The 22485-nt window shown below is 37.6% G+C and overlaps 1 long non-coding RNA gene across 1 annotated transcript in view; it reads left to right on the forward strand.

Annotated features, from left to right (window-relative positions):
- LOC119062161 (uncharacterized) overlaps positions 1-13736 on the forward strand; it is a 41511-nt gene extending 27775 nt beyond the window's left edge. Inside the window, exon 3 of the long non-coding RNA XR_005084933.2 lies at positions 13061-13736. This is a non-coding gene — a long non-coding RNA (uncharacterized LOC119062161). The remainder of the gene's footprint in view (positions 1-13060) is intronic.
- Positions 13737-22485: the final 8749 nt, after the last annotated feature.

Genomic DNA, 22485 nt, shown 5'->3' on the forward strand with positions numbered 1-22485 from the left:
GCTAAGTGGATTCAATAAACAAAAAGTAGTATAAAAGGCCCCATCCTTCTAAGCAAAATAAGCCAGGCAGTGAAAGACAAATACCATATGATCTTACCTTTAAGAAGAACCTAAACCACAAAACAAACAAACAAGCAAAATATAACCAAAGACCCAGAAATAGAAAACAGGCTGACCAGAGGGGAGAGGGGAGGGAATTTCAGCGGAAAAGGGGAAGAAGGGTTTACAGGAACAAGTATAAAGGACACATGGACAAAAACAAGGCGGGGTGGAAATGGGAGGGAGGTGGGGAGGGTTGGGTGGGGGCTGGGATGGGAGTAAAAGACAGAAAACTGTACTTGAACAATTAAATTAAAAAAAGAAATTAAAAAAAGCCCTATCCAGTTGCTTGGAACATTATCCTGTGCACCAAGACTGTAGGTTTGACATCCAGATAGGAAAGGAGGAAACAAAACTGTCACTGTTTGCAGATGACATGATAGTGTACATGGAAAATCCTATAGACTCTACCAAAAAACTGCTCGAACTAATTAATGAATTTGGCAAAACAGCAGGATACAAAGTCAATATCCAGAAATCAAAGGCATTTTTGTATACTAACAATGAATCAGCAGAAGCAGAAATCAAGAAAAAAAATCCCATTCAATATAGCAAAAAGAAAAATAAAATATCTGGGAATAAACCTAACTAAGGAGGTAAAAAGCCTGTATGCAGAAAACTACACAGCACTGAAGAAAGAAATCAGGGAAGACACAAACAAAGGGAAACATATACCTTGTTCACGGATTGGAAGAATTAAAATGTCCATACTACCCAAAGCAATATACAGATTCAATGCAATACCTATTAAAGTACCAATGGCATATTTCACAGACATAGAACAAACACTTCAAAAATTTGTATGGAACCATAAATGACCCCGAACAGCAGCTGCACTTTTGAGAAAGAAGCACAAAGTAGGAGGGATCACAATACCTGATATTAAACTATATTACAAGGCCACTGTAATCAAAACAGCCTGGTACTGGCATAAAAACAGGCACATAGACCAATGGAACACAACAGAGACCCCAGAAACCAACCCAACTCTCTGCAGTCAATTAATATTCGACAAAGGGGGCAGTAACATAAAATGGAGTAAAGATAGCCTCTTCAACAAATGGTGCTGGGAGAACTGGACAGCTACATGCAAAAAAATGAAACTTGAGCACAAACTTACACCATACACCAAAATAAATTCAAGGTGTATAAAAGACTTAAATATAAGCTGTGACACCATTAAAGTCCTAGAGGAGAACATCGGCAAGAAAATCTCAGATATTTCATGCAGCAACATTTTTACTGATATGTCCCCTAGAGCAAGGAATATAAAGGAAAGAATAAACAAATGGGATCTCATCAAAATAAAAAGCTTCTGCATGGCTAAAGAAAACAGTATCAGATTAAAAAGACAACCAACTGTATGGGAAAACATATTTGCCAATGATACCTCAGACAAGGGTTTAATCTCCAAAATATACAAAGAACTTATACAACTCCACTCTAAGAAGACATCTAACCCAATCAAAAAATGGGAAAAGGACTTGAACAGACACTTCTCCAAGGAGGACATACAGAGGGTCCAGAGACACATGAAGAGATGCTCAATATCGTTAGCTATCAGAGAGATGCAAATTAAAACCACAATGAGATACCACTTTACACCAGTCAGGATGGCTATCATAAACAATGCAACCAACAACAAATGTTGGAGAGGTTGTGGGGAAGAGGGGTCCTTAGTTCACTGTTGGTGGGATTGCAGACTGGTACAACCATTATGGAAAACAGTATGGAATTTTCTCAGAAAAATAAAAATTGACCTGCCTTTTGACCCAGCAATTCCACTGCTGGGATTATATCCTAAGAATCCTAAAACATTAATTTCAAAGAACCTATGCACCACAGTGTTCATAGCAGCCCAATTTACAATAGCCAAGAGTTGGAAGCAACCTAGGTGCCCGTCAGTAAATGAATGGGTCAAAAAATTGTGGTACATATATACAATGGAATTCTATGCAGCAGAGAGAAAGAAGGGGCTACTACCCTTTGCAACAACATGGCTGGAACTGGAAAGCATTATGCTGAGTGAAATAGGCCAGGTGTTGAAAGACAAATACCATATGATCTCACCTTTAACAGGAAGCTAAACAACAAAACAAACAAGCAAGCAGAATAAAAACAAAGACACTGAAATAGAGAACAAGGAGACAGTGACCAGAGGGGAGAGGGAGGGGAATTTAAGGGGAAAAAAGGGGAGGGATTTGGAGGAACAAATAGGAAGGACACAGGGACGAGAACTAAGGGGGGTGGAAATGGGAGGGAGGTGGGGAGCATGGGGCATGGTGGGCTGGGATGGGAGAAATAAACAGAAAACTGTACTTGAAAAATAAATAAAATTTTAATAAAAAGACTAGGTTTGAGCCCCAGTCAGTGAGTGTATGGGAGTCAACCAATCAATGTTTCTCTCTCCCTCCCTCTCTCTCTCTCTTCCCCATTCCTTTCTCCTCAAAGTCATAAACATATCTTTGGTTGAAGATTTTTTTTTGAAAAGGAGCGTAAAAGATTGCAGGAATATAATTAACCTAGTGGAGAGGACATATTTTTCAAGCATGTAGTTTGATATTATGTGTTTATGTACTCTCAACTTATATATTAATCAAGAAATTCTTGTTTATGAAAGCAAGTCTATGAAAATATCTACTTGGAAGTACTTTTTTGGACATCATATAGATATAAGCTATCACTGTCTATATATGAAACCATAATATTTCATTTGTTTAAAGAGAGTAATTTATAATTTTCATTGGTTTAGACTAGCCTCCTCCTCGGTTTTTCTGAGTTGAATAAAAGTTGACTGCATGCAACACTTGGTAGACTAGCTAAAGGTTGGTCATTTTCTTGACTTAAGATGTTTACATTTTTGTCCTTCTTATAACCTGCTGGTTATTACTGTCTGTGTGAGCAAGTATTTCTATAAACAAAACAAATACAAGATGATTTGTCTTTCCCACAAAGCCATTTAATATTTAATAACAGAAGGCCGTGGTTTTTCTGCTGTTTCTCCCACAAATTCTTAGTCCCCTTCCTATGGTTCCTCTTCCTCCTTCCTACTCCCTGGGCCTGGTGCTTGATCCTTAGCTTTCTCTGTTTAGCTCACGCTCTTCTGGAGAATTCCTTCACTCTCAGGGCTCTATCTCCACTTCTGCCACTGACTTCCCGGTCTCTTGCTCTAATCTCTGGCCTAATTGCTGTTATTTGATTTCAAAAACAAAGTAAGTTTTTATCAAGCATCTTCTCTGTGGTCCTTTCATAACAGTAATCTTATTTTATCCTCATAACAACCTTGTAAGGTAGGTCACTCCTGTTTAAATATGGAGAAACTGAGGCTTAGAAAGTTATGCTCAACATTACTTTAACTCAGCATTAGGGAAGATTGATTGGTCATTGTCTGTCACCATGATGTCTCCATGATGTTCAGAGACCATAACCGCCTTTGCTCAACAATTGTTTGTGCTTGACTTGGTATACAGTAAGCACTAAATGAACATTTGAGAATGAATGAATGAACGGTCAGATACGCATTTTAGGTAGATGATAGGTAACAATTAGTTTGATTTGAGGAGTTCAAAAGCATCAGGGAAACTAGGCAACAATTGCAATAGCTCAGATAAGAGATGATGTAGCTCAGTGGTGGTGGCATCAATAGAGAGATGGTGCACCGAGCTCTAGTTTACAGGACAGAGAGCACTTCATTCAGACTGGACAGTGCTTTGCAAAAGTTTGCAGGTGCTCACAGTCACAGGATTTGGAGATTTATGGATACCGAATTTTCTAGTTGGCTGACTAGGTTCATGATGTTGCCACCAACTCAGTTTGGAAATAAAGGAGAAAATCTTCAGGTCTTTAATCATTCTGCCGCCAGATTAATCTCCCTTAAATGCCATTCTCAATCATGTTATTCTCCTGGGCAAGGATCCAAAGTGATCTTCAATGGACCTCAAAACATATTGATTTTTTTAAAGATAGAGATGGGAAGAGAGGGACAGAAACATCAATGTGTGGTTGCCTCTCATGTGTCCCCTACTGTGGATCTGGCCTGCAACCCAGGCATGTGCCCTGACTGGGAATTGAACCAGCAACCTTTGGTTCACAGGCCTGTGCTCAATCCACTGAGCTACACCAGCCAGGGCAGATATTGATTTTTTATTTTGGTACCCAAATAACTCATTTTAGTATTCATTGATTTGATACCTTCTCCTCTCCTGAGTACAAATGAATTATAAATCCCTATGGGCCAGGAGAATATTACTAAGATTTCATTGCTATTAAGTGTAGAATTCTAGCACAGTGCTGAGTGAGTAGTATGTGTGTAGTACTATTTGTTCAAAGTATTTGAAAGCCATATAATGTAATGATGCTTTGAAATTCATGATTATAAGGATGGAGTGAGTTAGAAACACAATAATGTAACTTGCCTTTATGTGAATCTATATTATAACTCATAACACAGTTGACCCTTGAACAACATGGGTTTAAATTGTGTAGGTCCACTTATATATGGATATTTTTAATGTTTTCTCTTCCTTAAAATTTTCTTAATAACATTTCCTTTTCTCTAAGATAACTTTATTGTACTAATACAGTATATAATTCATATACAAAATATGTGTTAATTGACTGTTTATGTTATTTATTTGTAAGGCTTTGGGTCAATAGTAGGCTATTAGTAGTTAAGTTTTGGGGGAGTCAAAGTTATATATGGATTTTCAACTGCACTGGGGGCTGGCACCTCTGACCCCCACATTGTTCAAGGGTCAATATAAGTAATTGCAAATGCTTATGTAGTATATTTTATATGTTAGACATTAATTCTAAATGCTTTGCTTCTATTGACTTATTTAATCCTCATAACAACCCTGTAAGATAGATATAATTATTATCCACAATTTATAGATGAGGACATTAAGGAGGTTAAGGACATTATTTAACACTGCACAGCTCGTAAGTATAGAGTTGGGATTTTAACCCAGATAAGTATTGTTTAAATGTATACTTAAGTACCGCAACATGTATGACATCTTAGAGATAACTCAGGATGGATTGATTATTATAGTTACAAGTAGTTACCCCACTTATCAAAGCACAATACCTGGTTAATAAATGCTATAAAAAAGTGATCAAAATTTATAGTACCCTTGAGCAAATATATATCCTTCCATTTCTCCCATCATCTGATATGCTCATGCTTAGTATCATTAAAAATAATAAAGAATTAAGTAGTTCTTTCGCATCTATAATTCATTTGATTCTTAGAAGCCATGTGGTGTGTGGGTGAACATTATTATCCTCCATTTTAAAGAGGAAGGCAATACAACCAGTGCTGGAAGAGTGGAGATGCTGATAGGGCTCTTGTTTCTTGACCAGTGTTTCCATGGTGCTAGTGATTGAGTGTCTGACCCAAACTCCTTCAACAGGAGCACACTTCTGAAGGGACAAACTATAGCATCCAGTGTTATCATACATGTAGGAAACGTTGAATTTCAGATTGGGATTTCCTAGGTCAGATATGCAAGTATAAAGCATTGAAATTCAATAAGAATTCTTGCTAAATTGTCTTATTCAAAATAATTCTATGTTGTGTTTTGAATTTCTGAACCAATTAACTATTTTAAGTATATTTTATTGATTGTGCTATTACAGTTGTCCCATTTCTCTCCTCCCTTTTATCCCCCTTTGCCCCGCATTCCCCTAACAGCATTACCCCCACCACACCCTGAATTAGTTCATGTCCATGGGTCATATATGTATGTTCTTTGGCTTCTCCATTTCCTATACTATTCTTAAACTGCCCCCATGTATTTTGTACCTACCAATTATGCTTCTTATTCCCTGTACCTTTTCTTCCATTCTCATCCCTCCTCCTCCCCATTGATAACTCTCCATGTGATCTCCCTTTCTGTGAATCCATTCCTGTTCTAGTGGTTTGCTTAATTTGTTTTTTGTTGTTTTTTAGGCTATATTGTCAATAGCTGTGACTTGGTTGTCATTTTACTATTCATAGTTGTGATCTTCTTCTTTTTCTTAGGCAAGTCCCCTTAACATTTCATATAATAAGGGCTTGGTGAGGATGAACTCCTTTAACTTTACCTTATCTGGGAAGCACTTTATCTGCCCTTCCATTAAAATGATAGCTTTGCTAGTTAGAGCAATCTTGGATGTCAGTCCTTGCTTTTTATGAGTTGGAATACATCTTTCCAGACCCTTCTTGCCTGCAAGGGTTTTGTTTTTTGTTTTTTGTTTTTTTAAGAAATCAGTTGATAGTCTTATGGGAACTCTTTGGTAGGTAACTGTCTCCTTTTCTCGCACAGCTTTTGAGATTCTCTCCTTATCTTTAATCTTGGATAATGTAATTATGTTGTTGTCTTGGTGTATTCCTTTTTGGGTCCAATTTCTTTGGGACTTTGAGCTTCCTGGACTTCCTGGAAGTCTATTTACTTCACCAGATTGGAGAAATTTTCCTTCATTAGTTGTTCAAATAAGTTTTCAATTTCTTGCTCTTCCTCTTTTCCTCCTGGCATTCCTATGATTCAGATGTTGGCACATTTAAAGTTATCCCAGAGGTTCTTAAGCTTCTCCTCATTTCTTTTTGAACTCTTGTTTCTTCATTATGTTTTGGTTGAATGTTTATTTCTTCCTTCTGCTCCAATCATTGATATGAGTCCTGGTTTCCTTCCCTTCATTGTTGGTTTTCTGTGTATTTTTCTTTATTTCACTTTGTGTAGCCTTCATTTCTTCCTCTATTTTGTGACCATACTCAACCATTTCTGTGAGCATTCTGATTGCCAGTGTTTTGAACTCTGTATCTGATGGGTTGTCTATATTTTCACTACTTGGTTCTAGTTCTGGAGTTTTGATCTGTTCTTTCATTTAGATCATATTTCTTTGACTTGGCACACCTGTTACATTGTAAAGTGCAGAGCCTCGTATATTCACCAGGGTGGGGGCAACCTACATCACTGTGTTGTGGTGCTGTATGTGGGGGAGGGGTCCAAAAGGGAGCAATGAAGCTTGCTAGGCTCTTGCCCCACTACCCACAAGTAAATTGGGCCCGTCTGGTGCTGATGCCCAGGTGCGTGGATTTTGTGTATGTTCTAGGGCCCTGTGGGTCTCTCCAACAAACTCTCCTATGAGACTGGTAGTTTCTCCTGCTGCCACAAGCCCCACAGGTTTTTACAGCCAGAAGTTTTTGAGTCTTTCTTTTTCCACGCTGGAACCCTGGGTTGTGCAGTCTGTCTCGCTCCCCAGCTGTTCCTTCTGGGTTCTCCACATACAAATGTGGGACTGACCCATCCACCAGCCAGTCCACTGCCTTGCTGCATGTCTTCTGTGCCCCAACTTCCTATCTCTGCCCCTCCTACCAGTCTGGATGAATGTTTCTTCTTTGACTCCTTGGTCATCAGACTTTCATACAGTTCAATTTTCTGGCAGTTCTGGTGGGGGTTTTTTGTTTGTTTTTCAAACTTGTTGTTGTTCTTCTTTTGGTTGTCTGAGGAAGCAAAGTGTATCTACATACATTTCCATCTTGTTTGGAAGTCCTTGAAATAATTAACCATTTATGACCTCATCTCCAGGAGCTATCTTTCTTCATTTCACAGTTAGAGGAAAGTTTTTTAACTTAATAATCATAGCTTTTTACTACTTTGCTGAATTGCCAGTAATTATTATTGATATCAATTGTTGTGATTTGGCGGGCTGAATTTCAGTAATTTATTCATTAGTAATCAGTCTAGGCCTATCAATTCATCAAAAGAGAGGAGAGTAACAGTAAGTATCTATCATTTACAGTTAAACAAGATTGGCCATATTAAATTATAAAATGTTTGAAATAACCCCTGGTCCACAACAATGTTTGGTAAATGTAAACTATGATTATTATCATTATTAACATATTACTAATGGCCTATAACAATGATCTTTTCAGGGGAGGATTGCATTTTAAACAGTGGCAGTAAGAACTGTTTTATGGAAGAAGGTTATGTGTGTACCCAAGGATCTCTGAGGGCTCATTCGAGATCTCTCATTCATTATTTTCTCTTACATCTTTGTTGAGCCCAGGCCACTGTTAGGGCTGATAATATCCCTGACCTTACTCTCTGTTATATAAGAGTAGTATTTTTCTCCCCAAATGTATGTTCTGGGTGATATCTGGAAATCAGCACTGTAAGTTCAAATCTAGAGAAAATAAGGATTTATTTGTAGTATAAAAAACATTTTATTGCAACTGACTACTCATTATTAATTTATTAATTAGAGAAGATGAAAATTTAGTCATTTTTATCAAGTGTACCCTGTATGATTCATGCCCTGGTTGGTTATGGCTTCAACTACTTTTACATTTGTTATGTCACTTGACATTAATATAGTTTAACGAACCAAGAAATAAAATATTCAAAACAAAGAAATCCACAAGAGAAAGATTGTGACTCATGAAAGGGATACCCCTAACTTTCCTTGCTGGGCAAAATGAATCATTACTAGGTAATGACCTCAGGACAAACTTTTTCAAACAAAACATAATGTTTTCATTTTTTTCTTTGAATTTCACTCTTACCGATTTGTGGTTATAATGAAACACCCCTCATATTTATGTCAGAGTTAGTTTCTGAGACTGGAGCCATTTTGGCTCCAAAGCTATAAACCTCAGAGATGCCTGGCCAGATACACCAGGGAACTGCTGAGAATAAATGAGCCAATGAACTATGGTGTCTTTTCTAACACCAGTGGGGAAATAGTCAAGATTCCTCCCAATCTTCGGGAATTTCTTTCCTTTCTACCTTCCTGCCTTTGTCTTTTACCTTCATTTTTACCTTCCGTGTATCTCCTTTTCCCTTCATAGTATTATTTTCCCTTATATTAGTCTTTCCTAATGCCCTGCTTGCTTTCCACAGTTCCAGCTAACTAATATCCACCATGATCCTAAAACATTAAATGAAAAATTCAAGAAATAAACACTTCATAAGTTTTTGTAAGCTTATGAAAGCTTACTTGACTTATTTCCATAAGGATTTAGTTCTAGCATAGCTTTTAGGTCTTGACATACTCTCGCTTTTACAATCCTGCTCCTAGCCCTCCCCATTTATACTTTGCATCTGTAAGTGATCTCTCTCTTTCTTACTTTCAGACTGCCGGGTTCTGCTTATTATCCCATTCTGTACCACTCTTCGATCAGGCTGTCCTCTGGGGAGTCCCAACGAGGGCCTGTTCAACCTGCTTCAAGATGGGGGAAGGCATCTTCTCAGCTTTCTTTCTTTCCCTGATATGTGCTAGGTCAACCACATCTTCTAGGCCAAATGGTTCAGCTATTAATTCATTATAATACTTATTCATTCAAAAATATTTACTGAGCCCTATACATGATAATAAAGTTAAGGGTAACAGACATTTTCTATTTTATATGTTGCATTTTTTCTTTAGCTTTCTACTATAAATTCTACTGACTCTAAGAAAACAAATATTGTTATACATTTCTTCTAGCCATTGTTGGAATAACAATGCCAGACAATTAATTTTTGTGCAAAATTAAACCTAACATAGATTTAAAAATAAAGTATAATCCATATGGCACCAAACACTTATTCATCTTTTTTCATTCAAGTGCGATACCCTTCTAAACAAAAACTAGATGACTCACAGAATTCTTCATTTTCAGGTAAGACATTTTGGTTGTGCTTACAGTCTCAACCTTAAATAGATGCAGTAAGAATGTAGTATTAAGTATAGTTCTCCCACTTATTATTATGATTATTATCATGCATTTACCAAAATGGGAAAAACTACATGAAAGATAGTGAGGTCCATGAGTAATCTGCCTTATTTCAAAATGCACACATTCGCAGAAAAGTGAAGTTTTAAAAGTTGTGTGGGGTGAATGGATGAGAGATAGAGATCCTGGGTTAGTTAGAAGGAACAGCTTTCAATCTGACTCACAGTCATAGACAACACTCCACATCCCTTACTGTGTGCCTTTGTGACTTTAACCCTAAAGTTCTGAGGCAAGTTTTTCTAATTTTTATATTTTTATGTTAATGCTGACAATGTCATTAAATTGTTTACATATATAAGCACGATTAAGTTTTCATTTGATTTTCTTTTTTAGATAATATTTAACAATGAATGTTTTATTCATGAAGCAAAGTATAGATATAAATTATGAATATACTATTTTTAGTAAGATTCTCCTTAGCTAGAACAGTGCTGTAAACCAAGTAGACGGCATGAAATCATCTTGGCTCTAGCAAAATGAGTGTTTTAAAATATGTACCCTAAATGAGAAAACAGGGAAATTCTTTGAGTCTGGTGTTTGTACCTCAGTGCAAAACTGCCATGTTGCTTAGGACAGGGGTCTCCAACCTCTGGGCCTTGGACCATACTGGTCCGGGCCTGTTAGGAACCTGTCTGCACAGCAGGAGATGAGCTTGAATGTATGCTTTTGAATCATCCCAAACCATTTCTCCCTCCTTCCCTCGCCCCTACCCTCAGCCATGCACCATGGAAAAAATGTCTTCTAAGAAATGGGTTTCTGGTACCAAAAAGGTTGGGGACCACCGGCTTAGGACATTGAACAGAGAAGTGGCACCACATGAGAAGGCTAAAAATATAAGCAGTTTTCTAATTCTTCACTAAACTATATTGGTTTAAACCTAAAATGTGAGCTGTAGTATTTCTCTTAAGGAACTATTAAGAGTAAAGAATTAACATGAACCGAGTCTCTAGGATGTGCATCATTTCCTTTATTCCCTTATCATTTCAAGTTAGATATTAAAGTCCCCATTGCACTGGGAGGGAACCAGAGCTCCAAAAGGGTAAGTCAGCTATTTAGGATCATCATGGCAGAGACACACTATTCAAACTTAAGTCTATGAGACTCTAAGATCCATGCTCTTTCCCCCACTCTCCATTATTTTCCTTCCTCCTGCTTGTGTTTAGGTCTATGACATAAAATCACACTGTCCTCCATAGTTGTTGCGAACTGCTGCTCACTGGCAGAGCAGTTAGTTCACTGAGTGCTGGTTGCTGAGGACAGATCAGCCTCAGCTCTTGAGAAGTTTCCTGATATGCCAGCTCTGAGCGCAAGGAGCACAGGACTGGGAGAAGGAATCCTGGAGCACGCATAGGGACGGTGGGAGGGGATAGCAGAGACCCGCTGAGAACAGTGTCCTAAAGTGAGCGATGTCGAAGGCCAGTCCAAAAGTTTCAGCAGGGAGGTTAAGCAAAGAGGCAGATGAAGAAAGGATGGGGACAGGTAATGCCAAATAAGCAAGGGGACAGTGGTAAATGGTTACAGCAGGGAGGGTGAATGGGGGTTATCAGGAAGGCACACGTAGGGCTTTGTGGTAAGAGGAGAGGGTGGAGGGCAAGGCAGAGATGAGACAGGGAAGAAACTTTGCCCGAAGAACAAGGAAGAGTAAGTTGCAGTTTTTATCTTCATTAGAAAAAGTGGAAGTTAGTCTTCTGTGACAGGTTGTTACAACCCATTGTGTTGTGCTGAGATATTGGATTATCTCAACTGTTTGCCATTAGAAATGTGTAGATTCCCGGGGCCACTTCGTGGGCAATGCTTAACAACGTGCCAGAGCTTGTGGAGTTTGCTGTATGCAAGGGTGAGGTGAAAACAGCATGTGATGATAGCCACCTGCTCTCTCATCAATTAACCACAATCCTTCCTACTTAACAAAGTATATGCAGATGAAAAATAATTTTATAAAATAGAAATACCTCATCTCTTGAGGCCAATTCTATGTGATTCACAGATTTCCTGGAGGTAAGTTATAGTTTAAAGTAAAACATTCTTCACCAGGTTCTAACAGTCCTGTTGAAGTTGAATTTGTTGGAAACTTTGATAAACTTCCTTAGGTACTCCAAGGTCATCCTAGGTTCACAGCCCATTTTCTGGAGGTTTGCAAACCTTTCAGCAGTGCTGAATTGGATTTCAGTTGAATTGCATGCAAACTTGGGCCAAGTTTCAAGGGAACTTTGGGTGGTTCTTTCAGGTAGAAGCCAGGTGAAACTCTAAGGGTCCAAAGTGGGTTTTGCTTTGAGTTTCTTTTGGGTTCTGCTTGAACTTGACACTCAGAGTGAAACTCAGGAGAGCTGAACCTCTTGCAAACTCAGGCTCAAAGGGAGGTTTTTGGAAGCAAACTTGCATGTCGAAAATGCTGAGCTAACAATGCTCATTGGTGCTTCAGTTTGCCTTACCCAAACCTCTGAATAGAGTTTCATCTGGAAAAAGAAGCTTTCTCTCAGCGTGTGTAGAGTTAAGAAAAGCTTTGCAAGAGATCTTTGGTCTTGCTGACAGATAAAATGCAGTAGAATGCACAAATTGCCATTAGCTTCTGTGCCACCAACAGCACAGATTGCTGAGCACAGTCCCCAAAGCAGGCTCTGAAATGGACCAATCAAGTTCTTACATCACATCCCTGAATTGGGATTATAGGCATCTTGGATAGCTTATCTGGGCAATTCAAATTACAGCTGAATCTGTTGTCTGCACTACCTAGATAGTTGGTATTCTATAGATTTGATCATGGTGACATAAAAATGTGATCTTTTATCAGAATGAATAACTAGAAGGAGAAACCTTGTCCAGTTCCCCATTAAACATGTCCATAAAGATCAATGTATAACATCTTTTAAAAGTAAAGCCACAATAAACATATGTGATTAGCTCATCTGTATGTCTATTGTGGCTTTACCTTTCTGAAACATGCCTCTGACCTGAATAGGGGTTGGTGCCAGGGCAGAGGAGATTTAATTTATGTTTGGCAAACAAGTCAAATACTAAATTAAACTTAACAGAAATGAGGTGTGTTTTTTTTTGAGAAAGGAAACAGGTTGGCAGAATTTTGGCATATCAACAAAAGGAAATCACACAAAGTAAAGGATTAGTCAAAATAAAGATCAAATGAAGATCAAAAATAAATTGGCTTCAACCCAGGAAACATTTGTTGCATTTTACAAGCAGGTCTTTCCTTTCCGAGTGTGAAGAACAGAGGAACCACCTGATCTTGCCCAAAGGTCATCGCTGTGTACTGGTGATGAAACACTCCGGAGCCGGAGCCAGCCCAACACAGGACTACCCCTTTTAGGGGCAGTCCTGAAAGGACAAGAAAGCCTCCTGGTCCTGACACCAGACACTACACAAAGGCGTTGAATATCGGTGAGCAGATTCTGAGAAAGTGATGTACCCAGTATTTGTACTTCTGAAATACACAGTGCTGCTTCAACAAAATGAATAAACAATACCTAGCTCCCTATCTCTCCCTCTCTATCATCTTTGAATAGAGTAGGCATTCTCGAAGATACTGAACTTTTTTCACACTTCAGAGGATCTTGTTTGATGTATCATTATGACCAACACCATCTATTCTGGGGGGACTAGCACAGAATGAAAACGTAGAGACCCTTGTTTAAAAAGCAGGAACAAATGCAGTTAAAACCATCTATGAGGCTTTTTCTTTTCTTTTGGGGTCACCCCACTTATGCTGTTGTTTTTTTTTTTGAAAATTTCCCATGTAACATGATTTTTAAAAAATCTTTAAAAAATTATAATGTTGTTCAAGTACAGTTGTCTCCATTTCCCCCTTGCCTGTCCCCAACTCTCCCCATGGTCTTACCCCTCTTTTGGCTTCTCTATGTGTCCTTTAAACATGTTCCTTAACTTCCCTTCCCCTTTTTTGGCTTGTGATTTTTAAGACAATAAAAACTAAAAATTGAAGTTATTAGCATGAAATCTTACCACTTATCTTGATTTTGTGCACAGCCAGTCTAAGAGCATTGAGTTGCAGGTAGGATGACTGAAATTGCACACTAGTATTTTGTAGTTAACATGTATGCTTTTCATTCTTACCACAACAGTGGAAATGTTCCACAGAATTAACTCAGTTGTTTTTATTTCACTTCAAAGTATGGCCCCCTCCTACAAACAGTCTATATCTTCAGCTGAGGAAGGTCGGGCTGAAAGGAAAAGGGACACCTTGGGGTCACACTCTCCTTCCGGAGCACAGAAGATTTACAACAGACTTGCTGGAGGGGGTGACATCCGAAGACAGTAGGAGTAAACTATAGACAGGAGAATTTCAGGACAATACCATTCCGGTAAAGAGGCGATTACTAGATGAGATTAAATAAACTTGAACACAATTGATAGTTTTATTTTTGGCTTAGTTTTTTTTTTCTTGTTCTCGTATCTTTTGGATTCCCTGTAATCAAATGACACATTTTGTAAATGAGGCGTTCGTATTCATCATGAGAATTAGATTGCTGTCAGTGTCATTCAGAAACTTTCATCTTTAGGTCACAGATTATAAATCCAATCTTGACTAAGCCATTCAGACAAATATTCAAGATGTGTTGGCAGTTCGAATATCTTTTCTAGAATTATGTCTAAAATGAAATTGTACTAAGAATGCTAAATCTTGGGTTCCACAAAGGAGCTAAAAATGGAATGGTGCTTGAAATTGAAACATTATTTAAATCTGATTTGCGGCCTTCAGAGAAATTGAACTCTGAGACCCTTGTGATACTTAATTATTCGGCCTGTTTAAGGAGTGGAGGCTCCAAGTTTAAGAAACTATTAACTTTTGTGTTTATTGTACTTATCTTTAGGTGAAGAAACACAACTATGATTTTAATATACCCTTAAAAGAGTGTTATATATTAATTTATAAGGTTGAAATGCATTTACTCTTAAGTTGTTCATTATTTGGAAAATAAACTCACTTGGGACCAAAATTACTTATACACACATGCATTCACTTCACTGGTGTTTGTGAGTAAATAAATATAGAGACATATCTATTTGAGGAGCTATTATACCAGAATGTTGAAGTTAGATGAGTGTGAGCAGGAAGGGAAAAACATTCCCAGGGCATATGCTGCAGTATCTCTTCGATTTGGTAGCCTTGGACAGCTGGGACATGCAACTGCAGCTGGACATGATGGGCCCAGAATGAAGCAGTGAAGCCTGCAGCCATCTCTTCGGGAAAAGTCTGTGTAGAACCTGAAGAACTAACGGCCTGTATATTTTTATTGGAGGCATAAGCCCAAGAGCCAGTGTAGAAAACACAGGTTTTTTTCAAACAACTCAGTATAGTTAAATAGATCATTTAGAAAAATCAAAATGAAAAAGGAAAGAGGAAAATAGAGGCTGGTTAGCCAGTTCTGTAGAGCAGAGTGTCAAACTTATGTTCACCAGGGGCCACATCAGCCTTGCAGTTGCCTTCAAAGGGCCAAACGTAACTTTAGGACTGTGTAAATGTAACTACTCCTTAACAGTTAAGTGAGAGCTCAGCACTGCCGTCGGGTGGAAACAAGGTGCCGGGCTGGATAAAACAAGGTGGAGGGCTGGATTCAGCCTGCGGGCCGTGGGCTTGCCCCCTGTGCTGTGGAGCATGTTTACAGCAGGGTGTCAGTCTGGTTGATGCTGTGCTCTCCATGGCCACAGACATTCCCCTGAATCATCCCCTCAAAGCTACGCTTCGTTAGTCATATGGAGACTCACAGAGGACAATGTGGGTTAGTTTGTGTGAATGCAACACTACTCCAGGAAAAAACAGCTCATAGCGTGTGCTCTGGTGGCCATGATTCAGAAACATTTCACACATGGGAGAAGCATTTTATAAACAACAAATGCCATATGCTTTTAGTTGTCTCTAGTGGAGGTGGCTCTCTGTCCTTTTTCAATTTCCCTTGTGACCAAGCAGCTGGTCTCAGCGCCATATAGCAGTTGCCACAACCCCTGTATTTAGTAGGTCTGTATTTAATTTTTAAACAGAAATAAGTGGCCCATTTAAATTTTTATTTATTATGTCCTAGGACTTACCTTGATTATTTGACTTTTACCACTACAAACCAGAAGAAGAAAGGCAAGTTTAATTTTGACATGCATTTTTGAACTTGACTTCTGAGACTGTTTATTTTGTGATCCTCCTTTTCTTTTTGTTAATTTCTCTGTGGGAAGGACAAGCCTTCAAAAGCAGGTGGTGAGCCTCTGCGGTCTGTTTCCTTCGACTTGCCTGGCAGTGTCTATTCATTTCTTCACAGTCTGACCCAAGTGCCATTGATAATGTCACAGGCGTGACAGAGCAAGGGAAATGTCAACCAGATTGATTTGAATCAGAAAGTCCAAGGCTGTCTTTATTTCTGGAGTTTTCACAAATTTTAGAAAGTGGCTGAAATTGAGCAAACAAACTTGCATATTATCATGAAAATAGTTTGATCATATGGATCCCTGAAAGGGTTTGGGGAAGAACACACTTTGACAACCATTGTTGCACCAAGTGATTATCTCCACACATGATCATCGCCTTGCTTGTTTTTTCACTTAACAGTGTCTCTTACAGATCTTTCCATATCAGACAGAGAATTTCCCTTTACTTGCTATTATAATAGCCTAGTATTTTCTTGTCTGGATTTATCATCATTTATTTTACCAGTTCTCCTTTGATAGACCCTTGGGTTCCTTTTGCCCCATTTACAAATTTTTTTAAGATTTTTATTTATTTATCTTTAGAGGGGAAGGTAAGGAGAGAGGGAGAGAAATATCAATATATGGTTGTCTCTTGTGCGTCCTCTGCAGGGAGTGGCCTGCAACCCAGGCATGTGCCCTGACTGGAAATCGAACCTCGATCCTCTGATTCACAGGGCTATGCTCAATCCACTGAGCTACACCAGCCAGGGCCCCATTTACAAATTTTTCTATAACACACAATGACAAGGTAAACACAGAATTTTATATCCAAGCAGGTCTATTTCTAGGAAAAAAAATGGCAGAAGTGCAATGCAGTTTGCAAGGCCAGGCCAAAGTGCCATTCGTGGAGTTTGCATTGCCTTCTCAAAATATGTGAACACGTTTTCTCCCCTAACTTGCTGTTGAGAAGTCTGCTGATTCAGTAGGGGAACAATCTTAGAGTAGTTTTACTGTGTATTTCTGTTATGAATAAAGTTAAACATCTCTTCATATGTTAGGGCCCTTTGTACTTCCTTTTCTGTGAACTGTAGGTTTTCTTTCAGGTTGTTGATCTTTTTCCTTCTCAATTTCTAGGAGTTTTTAAAAGAGCAGAGAAAGAATCTATGGACCTTGAAAGTATTGCTCCTGCTGTGAATTTCAAATGCTGTGTCTCAATTTGTCTTTTGATTTCAAATTTACTCATGGTGTCTTCTGCCATGTGGAACTTTCCCATTTTTATGTATTCAACTTTATCAGCCTTTTTTCTTATCCTTGGATTCTGTATTTTAAAACTTGGTTGAGAAAGACTTTTCTACTCTAGAGTTATTTAAAAAATGCACATATATTTTCTTCTTCTACATTTACTTTTTATTTGAGAGTTTACATTTAATCATTGGCACATTTGCAGAGTATTTTGTTAAATAGGGTCAAAGATGAATACAAATTAACATTTTTCTATTATACTGGCCCTCTCTTCACAATATCACATGTTGAAAAAGTCCTTATTTTCCTTTCTGAATTGAGAAGTGGCCTTTATCATGTAATAAATTCTTGAATATATTTAGTCTCAATAGTATATGAAAGATTAAAATCTCATAAACTAGTAGAAATACAGTCCAGCAATAAAAGAATCAATATTTTAAAATATATTTATGTAATTTATTAGGTTAAAAGATCTCACACTCACTATTCTGATATATGTTAATAGTTGGATCAAAGTGACTAAGAGACCAGACAGAGACATTTCCTGATAAATCAAGAAAATTCACTTATCTAGGAGCTGCAAAAGGAAGTCATTTTAATATCGGGATATACAGCAAGAGGCCAGCAGTATTCTCCAACAACAGAATAAGACACTGGCAGGTGTACAACTGCAGATAGTAAGTCCAAAAGAGTGAGAGTCACATGAGAACTCCTTGAAGTTCAACGAACACTCTCCAAACCCAGCCTTCTACTTTTGAAGCTGTGGCAATTCTACAGGTTAGAGTGGTATTTGTGAGGGACCATGGCATCAGTCTTAGGTGTGTTATCAGTCTTGGTGGAGCCCAATACACACTAGACTCCTTGGCCTGGTACACGAGAGTGTGGTTTATATGGTGTGTTTGTCCCCCACCAGCCTCTTTAAGATACACATCTTGTTTCAATCATTTTTCAGGACTTAATGCTGTAGAAAAGGAAAAGCATCAATTATAAACTTCTTCAGTGGTAATATTAACAACCTCTAAGCTGTTAAGTTGCAACCAATAAAGAGAAAATACACGTAATTCTTTCAACAAGTATAAAAACATATTTACAGGTGAACAAAAACTCATAAAGATAGAAATCTTAATAAAGTAGACTTTGCCAAGAACCTATAGCCAACATATTTATGGTAAAATATTCCTACAAAGAAATATTCTTGTCGTGAAGGATTCCTACAAATACAAATATTTACCAAATATTTTGGTAAACTACTGCTATTCGATATGTATTGAAGGCCCTAAAAAATACACTGGGAAAACAAATTGGAAAGATAAATATTAAAAGTAAGGAAGTGAAATTACCCTTTATAGGAGACATAATTACCTATTCAGGAAATTAAAAAAAAACCAACAGATGAACTATAGTATCAAATACAAGAGTCCATTAAGGTGGTAAGATGCAAAATTAGCAAACAAAAGCAGTGTTTTATATACCAGCAATAACTGATATAAAAGTAAAAGAAAAAAGCCTTATTCACAATAGCAACACCAAAAATTTATAAGATACTTAATGATAATATTAAATGTGTGAGACTAAGGAAGTATATAATCAAACTTTCCTTAAGGTTGTCGACCAAAACTTAGAAAAAATAGAGAAATATGTCTTGTTCCTAGATGGGAAAACTCAATATTATATAAAAAATTATTTCTACCAAAATTCATGTATAAATTTAATGTAATTCCAACTAAGATATTAGTAGAATTTTAAATAAAATTTAATTATACAACCCCTGGACATGGACAACAGGGTGGGGATTGACTGTGGGAGTGGGGGGAGCAATGGGAGAGGATTGGAACAACAGTAATAGACAACCATAGAAAAATTCAGTGAAAAAAATAAAACAAAATTTAATTATGAAATTCTTCTGGAAGATACTTTTAAAGTTCAAAGAGAAAAAATATACAAAAATACTTTTCAAAAGATTGCAATCACTGGAGTTTGCATTACTGCATATAAAAGCTTTATTAGTCAAAATAGCTATTGCTATTGCTATTAAAATGACATAAAGATCAATAGACAGCCCAGAAGTCAATCTCTGTTGATGTAATGAGTGTGGTAATTTAAATCTAAGGGTGTAGTTTAATAAATGTTATTGAAAAACTAGTAAATGATTTAGAAAAATTAAGGTTAGACTCCCTAACAATCTATTCACACTGAGACATACCCAAGATTCAGATGGAATGGGGGCTATAGATAAACAAAAACAAATTAGAGAGAAGTCAGATGATTTCTGACTTGCCTAGCTAATTAATTAATATGAGCTATGTTAAGAACCTGGCACATAATAGGCCCTCAATCAATAGAACTCTTTATCTTCTTGCATTGCCCAGTGCGGGGTCGTATTGCCTATAGATGCATGTTCAGAAAAGGTGACGATGCCCTTTGCTCATCATTTAAGTCATCTCTTGCTGTACTCTATCTCTGGTCTAACCAAGAGCATCTTCTTATGATAGCTACTCTAGCATATTGCTCATCTTGCAAAGAATAGCTTTTGCTTAGTCACAGCATGTCATGGATCAAGAATGCTCCATTAGAATTGAATGTCTGGGTTTTAGTTTGACTTTTTGTGCAGGCCTCATATAGCCAGAGCACCCATGGGTAGCACACACATGGTTTGACCCACTTCTACACAGGCTGAGTGCTTTCTAAAAAACGGATGAGTGAAATACTTGTAGTTAAATCTGCAGGCCGTCTCAGACTTCTCTCCTGCTGGGTTGTTAAAATACTCAGAATGAGTCCAAAGAGTCTATCCTCTTCAGAGTAAAGAGAAAATACATAACCATTGGGTGGAAATAGCCATAATAAAAGTAAAGCATTTGCTGGACTAAGTGCTACTGGTTCTAAGATACAATCTATAGGAGAACTAGAGGAAAGTGGCTCTTTCTCCACAGGCCCAAGTAATTTTAGCAGTTTTGTGTTATATTTCATGAGTACATTTGTTGGTGTTGAAGTTTCAATGTAAAACAGCTTTCAACAGCTACGTCTTGACATTTTTCACAGCTCACTTCATGTGTACCAATTTTCGTAGAGTAGTACATATTCCATGTCAGGGAGTGCTTGAGTATTTCATTCCACATTTGCTTAGTGTTGCTTGTCAATTTAACAGGTGTTTTATTGAGAACATAAAAGGAGCTTTATTTTTTTATTTTTAGTATCTTACCCTCCAAAGCAAGGAGTGTTGCATAGGTTTGCTAAAGCCCTTGATTTAAAGCTCTTGAATAATTTTAATGGTTCTTAATGTGATCGTTTTGCAAGAATCAAACAGGTAGTAAGTTGTATAGCCTACTAGCCTGCATCTTTGACAGAAAAATGGATTACCTTACAAAGAATCAACACTTGACTAATACTTTTAATAAATACTGCATAGCTACAATTCTAACCTATAGTCTGTAAAATACAAGATGAAATACTTAGTTATATAAGTTTTGGCTACATTAAAAAAATAAGATAATTAAACCTTTTGTTTACTCTGTACATGATATTTGTTTTCTATTTTAAGTAGATTGACTTTCACTGAGCTTTTTCCAGGACAAATTATTCTCTGATAATGAGGACCTACAGTTCTGTGGACCATTAGCTCTGCACTGAGGAAGTGACTATAAAGAGCAAGTTGAGTAAGAAATGATCGCCATGCAAAAGAAGCATATTGTTCAGTCAATATGTCTCAGGGCCTACTTCTATTTGTTTCATGACATGTACACTGTTTCCTTTTTCTTATTCTCAACAAAACTAGTAGTTCTAGGACTTTGGAAACAATGAGCTTAACAGTGACAAATTAGAGGTGGAAATTTCAGCACTTTATTAAGCAAATGCTGCTTATATTTTTCTTGTTTACATTATAGAAAGGGTTTTGGGTATTGTTGCTGCTATTTGATTGAGAAATTTATTATTGCTTGCTGAGATCCTTTATAAATAATGATGATGTAAACTTCGAGGGAAATTGGCTTTTCTGAGGAAGTTACATTATGACATTTGAGTGTGAAGAGCTCACTTGAAGATTTTCCACCTGTGTTTCTCTACTGAGGGTTTTTGTTCCTTCCGAAATTTGTTGGGAAAGAAATAGAGGTCTTTGTTATGGCATTAAAATAATTGTTTTTTTTCTCTAAGAGTGGAATTAAAGGAAATATTCTGAATGTGACATAGATGAGTTGTTTCTTATACATACAGCTTAGACAGAGTGGTTTCAGAAATGACCTTCCTACATTAGATGGTCGTCAGTATCTTTGAAAATGTGTTACTCACCACGGTTTTATTGTTACTTGTAGAAATTCTACTCTCTACAAAAGCTGTTAAGCCATATGTATTTTATGTATCATTATAATTTCTCTCTCCACTTATACCTCTATCTTAACATCTATAAGAATAAAAGTAGGTACTTGGGTAGGCGAAAAATATTCATACCTGTGTGTGTTTATAACTGCAATTTCTAAAAAAATTCCATTTGCAGTCACACTCAATGCATTATATTCCATTAAAATCTTAACTTGAGTACTAAACATAATGGGCAACAATACCATGTTCACAGTTTCTGGATGAGATTAAGAAAAATAAATGAGAAAAACAGAAATTAGAAAAATTTGATCAAGATTCTATTGATTAAATATTTTTTCATGACAAGATGTATACATTCCAGTGGTAGGAGACTCTGAGGAGGGTCAAAGGGAGTTGTGCTGCTCTTTCTGTTAATTCGGTCCCTAGCTGGGTCCTAAACTCAGAAGCATTGTTTTCTTTCCTGGTTTTCAAGGTTTGATATTCAATTCGAATGTGACTGGAGTTATTTAGGCAGAGGTTAAAGTTCTCTTACACCCACATTTTGCAAACAGCCTTGGAGAGTGCTGTTCCCCTTCCATGTCTTGTGCTATAAATCCTAAACAATCCATAGACAAGGCCTCCTTCTCTCTCACTGCTGTTGCCCTGGCTGTTCAACCGCCCGCATTGCTCCCTTCCATCGAAGTCTTGGAAGGGCCACCTGAACTCCCCCAAGCCTGTCTCCAGACCCCAGCCAGCCCTGGTAGCTGCCCAGCATCACAGACTCAGCATTACTAGAAAGTGTTCTGGGGCTTCTCTTTTCTCCTCTGCCAAAAATTGTTGCCCTCAACATCCACTGTTGCTATGGATCAACTGCCCTTTGTCATTCATTGCCACAGTGGGTGCTCTCTTCCAGTGATATAGTGAATCCTATGTTTTTCTGCTCTCAG

Source organism: Artibeus jamaicensis, unplaced genomic scaffold, assembly GCF_021234435.1.
Source record: "Artibeus jamaicensis isolate MK-2021 breed Jamaican fruit bat unplaced genomic scaffold, CSHL_Jam_final contig_387, whole genome shotgun sequence".
Lineage (NCBI taxonomy): Eukaryota > Metazoa > Chordata > Mammalia > Chiroptera > Phyllostomidae > Artibeus > Artibeus jamaicensis.